The following is a 9,155-nucleotide window of genomic DNA, read 5'->3' on the forward strand; positions in this document are numbered from 1 at the left end:
ATACAATATTGTAGAAATCGGATTTCTCATTGCATAGAATTTTGGAATTTCACAATCAATCCATATACTTCAAATCTGCCTGTTTCAACCTGCTTATGGCTCTGTGGGTTTTGGTTCCCTTTGTGCTGGATGATACTGGATTTTCGCTTGTTAACATCTGGGATCATTTCCATCGAGCAAGAGGTCTTAGGATTTTTCTGCCTTTACCAAGATACGTCTCCCTCTGCTTATAGGATGCTTTTTCCAGGCTCCTGGAAGCTAGTATTCTCAAGGCGGATCTGAAAAAGGTCTAGACAAGAGTTGTTCCCCACGCCACGCCCCACCCAGACAAGACAGACACGTTCAAGCTACAAGCATAACATGGAAGTTTCTCACTTTTAATGGACATCAATCAATTACTTTATGTACATTTAACTATTTAAGTTATGGTCATTAATGTTTTGATTTTTAGTACATTACAGAACCACCCCTACAAAGTATGTGCGTCAATATATATTGTTCCTAAACTCAGACTAATTTACAAAGCAATCAAAAGCAGAATCTTACTTGAAAAATTATACAAGCTACCATCAGAAGGAATCACACACCAGGATCATTAAGCACCTTCTTTCTCCCTGAAGTCTCTACAGTAGCATTAAGATACATTAAGCACCTGGAAAAAATGCCAAAAAGAGAACCACAAACCACCACATTTGAGGGATGCAGGTTTCAATCCCACCCAGTCCACTGCCTAAGAACAACAGCTCCATCACTCCCAAGATTTAAACTGTTTTGTTGGGAATCTGTAAAAACATATCAGTATTTCTCCTATCGTGCTTTCTTTCTCCTCCCCTTTTGAAGGTATGGTGGAGTTTTAGCTCTGTTCATTGATACCCAGGTAGCATACAGCATTTAGCTGGCTGGGACTTTCGTAGACTTTAAGGGCTCATGTTCAGATTTCTTACGTAAGAAGTTGAGAATTACTTGCCAGTCTAGAAGCTCAATATTCTCTCCCCCCACCTAAAGTAAGAGGTATTCTAGGAAAAGAATGTAAGAACGTTATCATGCCCCTGCCCCTGCCCCCACTCATAATCTGGCCCATCAAGATTATCTGGCCCCTCCCTCATGGCACACTCGCAAGCAGAAGGGATCTGCTTTTTCTAAGACAAACTTAACTTTCAAATTCCCAGCTCTTCCGAAACGGTGACTCAATGAATGACCACGACTCCTCAACACACACTCCACTCCAACCATGTGCACTGTCCTTTCTTCCAGGAAAAGCAGCGGCCGGGGTGTTGTCCTTGCCACACAACTGCAAGACCCCACTGCTAAAGCAAGCCACCCAGGGACGCTACCGTATCTGCAAAGAGTCTAGAGAGAAGCTGGTTGCATCCCCTTCCCCACCCGCACATCCAAGGAAGAGCAAGAGCAATGAAGGCAAGTTTGCTGGAAGGAGGTGCCATACTTCACCCTTTGCGGCAGCCGAAGGGGCTCGCCTGTCATCCTGCAAAATTGCTCGCCTGTGCCTCCTCCTGCTCCACTACAGGGGCCAGCCACGGCCACCTCTTCCTAATCACTGCCATCGGCAAGCCAGCCCTTCCTTTGCTTTGACACGGGAACCTTGGGAGGCCTCTGGCTCTACACACACCTGAGGGAACAAAAACTCAACAGTTTGGGTGCCCCCCCTCCCCGCAAGGCAACAGTCGTGGCTACAAGAAAGCAGAACACTCTCACCCTTGCTGGGTACTTTGGCGGCTACCTGTCGTGCTCTGTCCACCAGGCTCTTTCGGCTTGCCCATGCTGGGGAGGCTCACAGCACACAGACGCTAGCTACCCTTCTGAATGCCGGCTGCGTTTCTAAGCTCGGGAAGGTGGGGCACCTTCGCAGACGGCCCATTAGCTTCCCAGCAAGATTAAGTATGCCTGCAAAGAGAGAGACCTACGACACCAACATTCCTCCCGCCGCCCAAGCCAAGCCCAGTTACACGCATGTGCCAATCAAGAAGCCTGCCGCAGGATTAGGTTACCAACTACAGCGACGAAGTTTGCATTCTTCATCCACTGCTTCCCCTTCTTGCTTCCCCCAAAGGGTTCTTGGTCTAGAGCCTCTAAGCTAAGCATCTTCCCACAAGCTCTTTTGCTGGATATTCGGCTTTCATTGCTGGCTCCTTCCTTCCTTTCCTTCCTTCCTTCCTTCCTGCTTCACCAATTGGCACTGGCTCCTGTCTTCCTTCCTAGCTGCAGCACTTGACTCCAAGATCACCTTCTTTAGCCATCTGCCAAGAGGCTGGCTATTCTAGTCCCCTTGGGAAATCTTCCCACTGCCTCCATCAGAGAAGAGCGGGAGGTCTGACACAAATGTCCTTGAGCAGAGCCTGTCACAGGGGGTGCTGCCAGCCAGCCTGCCTTCGGTTTCTCTTAGCAATACATCCTAAGCTAGCTCGCCATGAGCACGCAAGACTGCACGGCTGCTTTCAAGCACCACTTTGCCCTCCATTCTCTCCACTCGGCTGTTTTCTCCAAGTGCCGATAGTGAGCTTTGCTCCTCTCCCCCCCCCCCCCGGCCCCTTTTCTCCTCCTGGATCCTCTTCTAAGTGGCCTTCTAACCTTCTCTCTTCTACGCCATCTCTCAGAAGTCTTCCCAATCTTGTTTTTCTAGCTTCAGTAATATAACCTAAGCTTCTGCTTTTATGAAACTGCTTCTCTAGATGCCTTCCAATTCTTGTTTCCTCTTCATTTTCACTCTGCCTGAAGCAGCCTTCATCTCCTTCTAGTCTTTTACAGACTACTTTTTAGCCCAAGCTCATCTTCAGGTACTCTGAAACACGAACAGAGCTTGAAATGCCCTCTCAGGTCCCTAAGTTGATCTTCGAGATCTTGGTTTTTTCTATCTTCAAGGGTTCCCCCCCCTTTTCTTTTCCCTTCATTCTCTTTAAAGCTCTTCAGTATAGAATCTCTTCCTGTTTTCAGTTTAAAGATTGCTCGGCTACGTTTTCTTTTGGGGGCTCAGCCAACAATGGACTGTTCCTCCCTGTTTCATTTTAAGATTAATTCTTCAGTCTTCGGTTTTCTTTTTTAATTTAAGGTTTCCTCCTCCTAACCCTATTTAGGTTTCTTAATTAAACCCAGAAATCTGATTAACTACACCTTATTAGTTAGAAACTATAGTTAATATTTTAGTAGAGCTAAATCTTCTAGATTTACTTTTAAAATATTAGATATAGTTTTCAAAAGCATACCAAGCTGATTAGATACTTTCCCCTTTTTAAAGTCCGCTTGCCTCCCCCCCCCGCTCCCCTCCCCCTCCCCTGCCTCTCGCTCGCTCCCTACAGCTGCTCTGTCTGCTGCCCAGAGAGGGGTGGAGACCAGTATTTATACACAGGGACAGGCTCACACCCTGGAATTGTGCCTGCTCCTTCCGCCACCCACTGGAGGAGCATAATGGCACGAAACATAGTCCCTCTGGCAACCTGAGCAGAATGGATAAGAACAACAACAACACCCCCCCCCCCAATGGTGGCCGCTTCCTTGCCGCTTGTGGAGTGCAGGCCACGCTGGGGGGGCGGGGGGGGTCAGTATCCCCCCGCCCCCGCCACTACTACTAATAAATAAATTAAACTCTAGAAACCATTAAGGGCCTTGGGTACGGTTTCTTCCTGCCTCTCCTATCTGCCACTGGTCGCCATTTTGTGCAGACAAGCCAGCCCAGCCCAGCCCCACACTGGTCGGGGCTGAGGCCACTAGAAGCCAGCCCTGAATGGGGCAGCGGCGGGGGGGGGAGGGCAGCCCGGCCAGGTCAGGGGGCAACAGGCCCCCCCCGGCCCCCTCCTCCTTCGGGTCTCCTCCTGTCGGGCCCTCCCGAAACCCAGGAGCCGAAGATGGCCGCCCCACCGCCACCCCCTGCAAGCCAGCCGGCCGGGTCTGGCCGAGGATGGGCTTGGCTTCGGGGGGGCCCTGGGGCCGGGCTGGCTGGCTGGCTGGAGGGGGCTCCGCTCTGGGCCGCCCTCCAGGCCGGGGAAGAAGGGGGGCTCCGGCCAGGGGCTTCTCTCCAGCCCAGAGGATGGGGGGGGGGGAGAGAGGCCCCTCCAGGGATGGGCCCCGGAGGCCACCGCACGGCCCCTCCGTGGGCCTGGCTAGGGGCCCTCCTTCCCTCCTGGTGTGGCCCCTGCCGGGGCGTGGAGGGGGCTGGGGGGGCGGCAGGCAAGGGGCCCGGCCCCCCCTTCCTTGGGCAGCCCGTCCCAGGACAGCCGCCCCACGCTGTGGCTGGTGGGAGGAGAGGCCAGCCCCACATGAGGCGGACACAGGGGGCCCCCGAGGGCCAGACCCAGACCGGGCGGGGCTGAGCGGGCCCCGCTCCCCCAGAGGGGCTCCAGAGGACCGGATCAGGGCTGGGCTGGAGGGCGCTCCGGCCTCGGGGAATTGGCGTCTGACCCAAGCCTTGCCCTTGGCCGCCCCTCCTTGCACCCTGGGGGGAGCGGACACCCTTCTCCTTCTCCTCCTGCCGAGGCCCGATGCGCCCCCAGGAAAAGGAGGAATTGGGGGGCAGCGGGCCCTGGGGGGGGGGCACCAGCACCGCCCAGTCTTGCTGGTGGTGCTACTGGTGGTGCTGGGCAGGCTGCCATCCTGGTTTGGCCCCAGCAGGAGCAGCCAGAGGTCAGTCCCAGCACTGGGGGGCTCGGCCCCCTCCCACCGCCCTTCCCAGACTAGGGACCACAGCCCCCCTGGGTCGACCCACACAAGCCAGTGAGGTTCCCCACACACGGCCAGCCTATGGGACTCCCTGCCACAAGGTGTGGGGACCACCCAGCGCCTGGGAGGAGGCGGCGGCCTCTCCGAAGAAGGGCACAGTGAGGGACCCACCCAGGGCGGGGAGCCGAAGGGGGGCAGCAGCGGCAGCAGGAAGAGGCCTCTGGATGGCGGGGGGAGCGTGAGGTGTGCTGCCCCCCCCCGCTTGCCCGTGGGCTGCTGCTGCTGCTGCTGCTGCTGGGGGGGCCTCCCCCCGCCCCGCCCCCCCGCTCTAGGGAGCGCCCCTCCCCCCGCCCCTCCCCCCTTGCAGCTGCTTCTCCTGCGTCACTTGGCTGAGCTTCCTGCCGGGAGGGGCGGGGCCCGCGGAGGGATACCATCCGCCAGGCCGAGCAGGCGATGCGGCTTGTTTTCGTCGTGTCGCAGCAGCAGCCCTCGCGGTCGATGGGAGGGGGGAGTGGGAGGCCGGCCCGATCTGGCTCAAGCCGGTTCCAGCCAGTCCGCGCAAGGGCTTCTGGTCCTGCCGCAGTGGCGGAGTGCGCATGCGCGAGGTCGCCTCCCCCCACCACCACCACCACCCTTAACCCTTTCCTTCCCTAGGGGCGGGAGGAGTCTTCCCCCCCAGCCCGAATTCTGGGCAAGGACCCCCCTCCGGGCTGGGGGCTCTTCCTCCTACTCGCGGGGCAGAGACCCCTCCCGGCCTGATGGGGGGCAGAGGCAGGGAAGCCCGCTTGGGGGGGCAGTGACGCAGCAAGGAAGGAAGGAAGACCCCCCAGGACAGCCCGCGACCACCACCACGACCCTCCTCGGCCAGGGAGGAAGGGAGGGGTTCGCCTTGGGAAGGGCAAAGGTCGGGGGGAGGCCCAGGTGCCCCCCCCATCACGCAACAACAAGCCCCACCACCCTGACTGCGGCTGCTGCTGCCCTAGGCATGGGGGGGGGGGTGATGGGTCAGGGTCTGCCTCTGGGACCCCTAACCAGCTGCCCCCAAGCTCTGCTGCTGCTGCACTACCCCCGGAGGAGGAGGCTCCCCCCCCCACTGCCCCCCTGGGCGCGCTGCCCCTGCTTGCTGGTGGCCTGCATGGCACGGGGGGGGGGTGAGGTGGGGGGCACCCCAAGCCACAAGGCATGCTGGGAAGAGCCTGCCCCACTGCAGAGGGCCGGGGGGGGTGCCTCCCAGTGGAGTGGGTGAGTGGAGGGTGTCCTGCCCTGCGTGCCCCCTCCCTCCAGCCTGCCTGCTTGTTGTGGGGTTCACCTGCGGGGCGGGGGGGGGGGGCAGCAAAGCTCCTCCTCCTCCCCCCTCCTTGGCTCCCTCCCTCCCTGCAGGCGGCTGAGTCATTTCCCCTGCATTGCAGTGGTGAAGTGGCGGGCAGTCAAAGGGCCGCCCGCCCCAGCCTTGCCACAGAAACCAGCTCCACTTCGGAGCTCTCCCACCAGCTCCTCTCTTGGGGGGGGGCCGGGGGGGGGCCAGGAATTCTTAGTATGTCGGGGATTTTCAACATTCCTCTTTTGCACGGAGGAAGCCCCCACAGGGCATCCTCACAGCATATTGTGGGGGGGGGAGGGAGGGAGGGAGGGGGCTGCCCCGGCCACAGTGCCAGTAGTCAGGGATGATGGCAGTTGTGGTCCAGAGTGGCGCCCCAAGCCAGAAGTGCCTCCGGATGGACCGAAATCAGCCACCGGGCAGGCCTGCTGTGGCCAGCCTCTTCCCTTGGCGACGTCTCCCCCCCCCCGGCCACCGCAGCCTGTTGGCCCCCCAGGAGGGGCTGGCCGGGGGTCTTCCTGGCTGGGCTGCGCTAGTCTGCCCCAAAGGCAGCGGCCAAGACGCTCCCGCCACACCCCACGGTCCCGGCCGCAATGTGTTTTCCACGCAAGCCACGGGGCAGGGCCCTTTCTGTGGGGCTCCCAGGCCCGGCTTGCATAACCTCACGCGAGCCCGTTTGGGGCGAGCCAAGCGCCAGTGGGCGGCTTCCTGCTCCCGGGCCGGACGCTGGATCTCGATTCTCTGCGGAGCGCAGCGGCCGTGGAATTTCCCCAGCCCGGCCACGTGAGCCAGGCGGGCGGGCGGGCGGGCGGCGGGAGCGCTTGGCTGGCTCCTCTTCCACGCTTCCTGACTCACCCGGCTCCCGACTGGCTCCGGCAACCAGCCACTGCCCAGATCGGCCAATCTGCTGCTGCTGCTGCTGCCGCCCTGCGTGGGGGGTGGTGGGGGGTGCCCCCCCATTTTTGTGGTGGTGGGGGGTGCTGTGCGACCCTGCCGGGCCGGCTGCCTGGAGGGAGGGAGGCCCTGTGGGGAGCAGGCCCTTGCTCGGCGGCTGGCTTGCCTGCTGCCAGAAGGGCCTCTTTGTAAGCAAGCTCCTGGGAGGCGCAGCCCTTTGCGTGGGCGGGGGGGGGGGGGGCTGGGCAGGCCTCTCCCCCCCACCCCCGCCCGAAGCAGAGGCCGGCTGCGGCCCGACTGGCCCCCCCCCCCAGGTCTCCCTCGGCCTGCCGGTTCCTTCCCTGCCTTGGGCCGGCTGCAGGTGGGCGCCCTGCGGCTGGGGGGGCAGAGACCTGACTGGGGGGGGCAGAGACCTGACCGGGGGGGGGGCTGGCCAGTGTCAAGGAGGCAGCCCCCCCCCCCGCAGCCTGTCTCCAGGAAGCAGCTTCCCCAAAGGGCCCCCGAGCGTGACTGGGGAGCCCTGCCCCCCGTGGAGAGGGGTCCAGCCGAGGGCACTGGCCAGGGGCACCCCCCGCCATCATGGCTGCTCCGGGGCAGGCGAGGCTCTGGGGGGCTCCAGCCAGCTCCCTGCTGGTGCCAGCAGAACCCCCACCAGGCGCCTCCGCCTCATGAGCCTGGTGAGCTCAGCAGCAACCCGGGCGCCGCCGGCCGACAGGAGCTTCCCGGCACTCCGGCCACAAGGAGGGCAGAGAGTGGGCTGCCAGCGGCCTCCAGTGTGGGGCACGGCAAGGGGGGGGGACCCCGGGAGCTGGCCCTGCTCTCTGTCTCTGGACTGCTGGGAACATCGAGGGAGCCCCCCCCCCGCCTTTCCAGGCACCCCGATGGCCCTGCCTGAGCCCGGCCACCCGGCCAGCAGGCCAGGCCTTCCGGCTCACATTGGAGGAGGGACCACCTGCCAGGCCACTAGTGGGCCCACTTGGGCAAACGCCTGCGGTCCTGAGGTGGCCCTCTCCCCCCCCCCTTTCGCGGAGCTCCTTGGAGGAATGCCCCACGGCCCGAAGGAAAGACCCACATGGGCACCCACCGCGCTGCATCCCCTCTGCGGCCACCCGGGCTCGTTTATCCCAACATGCCACTTCAGGCCGAGGAACTCCCTCTCAGACTCAGCTGCAATATTAAGCTGAAGAGAACATGTTGCTAAATCTGTCGTTTACATGCCATCTGTTAAGGCAGTCCAGACAGCCAGTGCACTATTTTGAGTGCAAAGGCCAACAGCAACTGGAATCGGCCGCCAGGGCTAAGCAGGCCGCACACCGGTCTCTTGCCAAGCAGCAGAAAGAGCAGAAGGCCAAAAAACAGGCTGGTCCCGTCTGAGAAGAGGAGCGGGGCGGGGTGCCAGTCCGATGCCCCGGCGCGCGGGCACTCACTGCGCGGCACTGAAATACTCAGGGCAGCTGAACCCGAGACCCCGGACGCTTCCTTTCTGTACCTGGCCCCAGCGAGGCCCTTGGCTCGTCCTCGGAGTCCTCCTGGAGGGCGGGAAGCCGGCGCTCGCCTCGTCGCGTGCTTCCCGCCTTGGCCTCCCTCGCAGGGCAGGCGTGCAGGCCCACCACCAAGCGAGCAGTCCCGCCTCCCACCACCAGGAGGCTCTGCCACCCGACTCCAGCCCAGCGGAAGACCTACGGAGCTCCCGCCGGAACCGGAAGCGCAGCCAGTATAAGGGAGGCATGCTGCTGCTGCCATGGAGACAGCGAACGCTACCGACGCCGGAGAGTGCCGTGCTTGTTTCTCTATTAAAGGGTGCTGGAAGCGGACGAGCCGAGACTTGCTTGTGCCATCGAGGCCTGAAGGGCTTTCCGGGGACCGGGATGGAGCGACGCCCGATCCCCGCTCCCCCCCCCCGCCTCACACGGCCTCCGGTGACCTCAGCCCCGGAGCAGACCCCCACCCCGCGCGGGCAAATCGAGCCAAGAGGGCTCCGGGGTCCTCGCGCCCAACCAGCAGCCAGGGCGGCGGAGGCTTCCGTCTGGTCCTCCTCTCCGCGGATGGCCGGGCAGCCGCTCCCCCAGGAGGAGGGGGGCCCTCTTCCTTGCCCCCCGCAGGGAGCCGAGCAGCGGCCGCCCAGGGCCCCGAGGAGGGGAGCTGCTCAGGCCGGGCACCGGGCTCCTGTGGAGCGAAGCAGAGCTCGAGGGGGCGGCTGGCTTCCTTCCTTCCTTCCTTCCGCGGCTCCTCTTCTTCTTCTTCTTCTTCCTTCAGGGCTCTGCCCCCGAGCCTG

The sequence above is a fragment of the Hemicordylus capensis genome, chromosome 14 (assembly GCF_027244095.1).
Source record: "Hemicordylus capensis ecotype Gifberg chromosome 14, rHemCap1.1.pri, whole genome shotgun sequence".
NCBI classification, from domain to species: Eukaryota; Metazoa; Chordata; class Lepidosauria; order Squamata; family Cordylidae; genus Hemicordylus; species Hemicordylus capensis.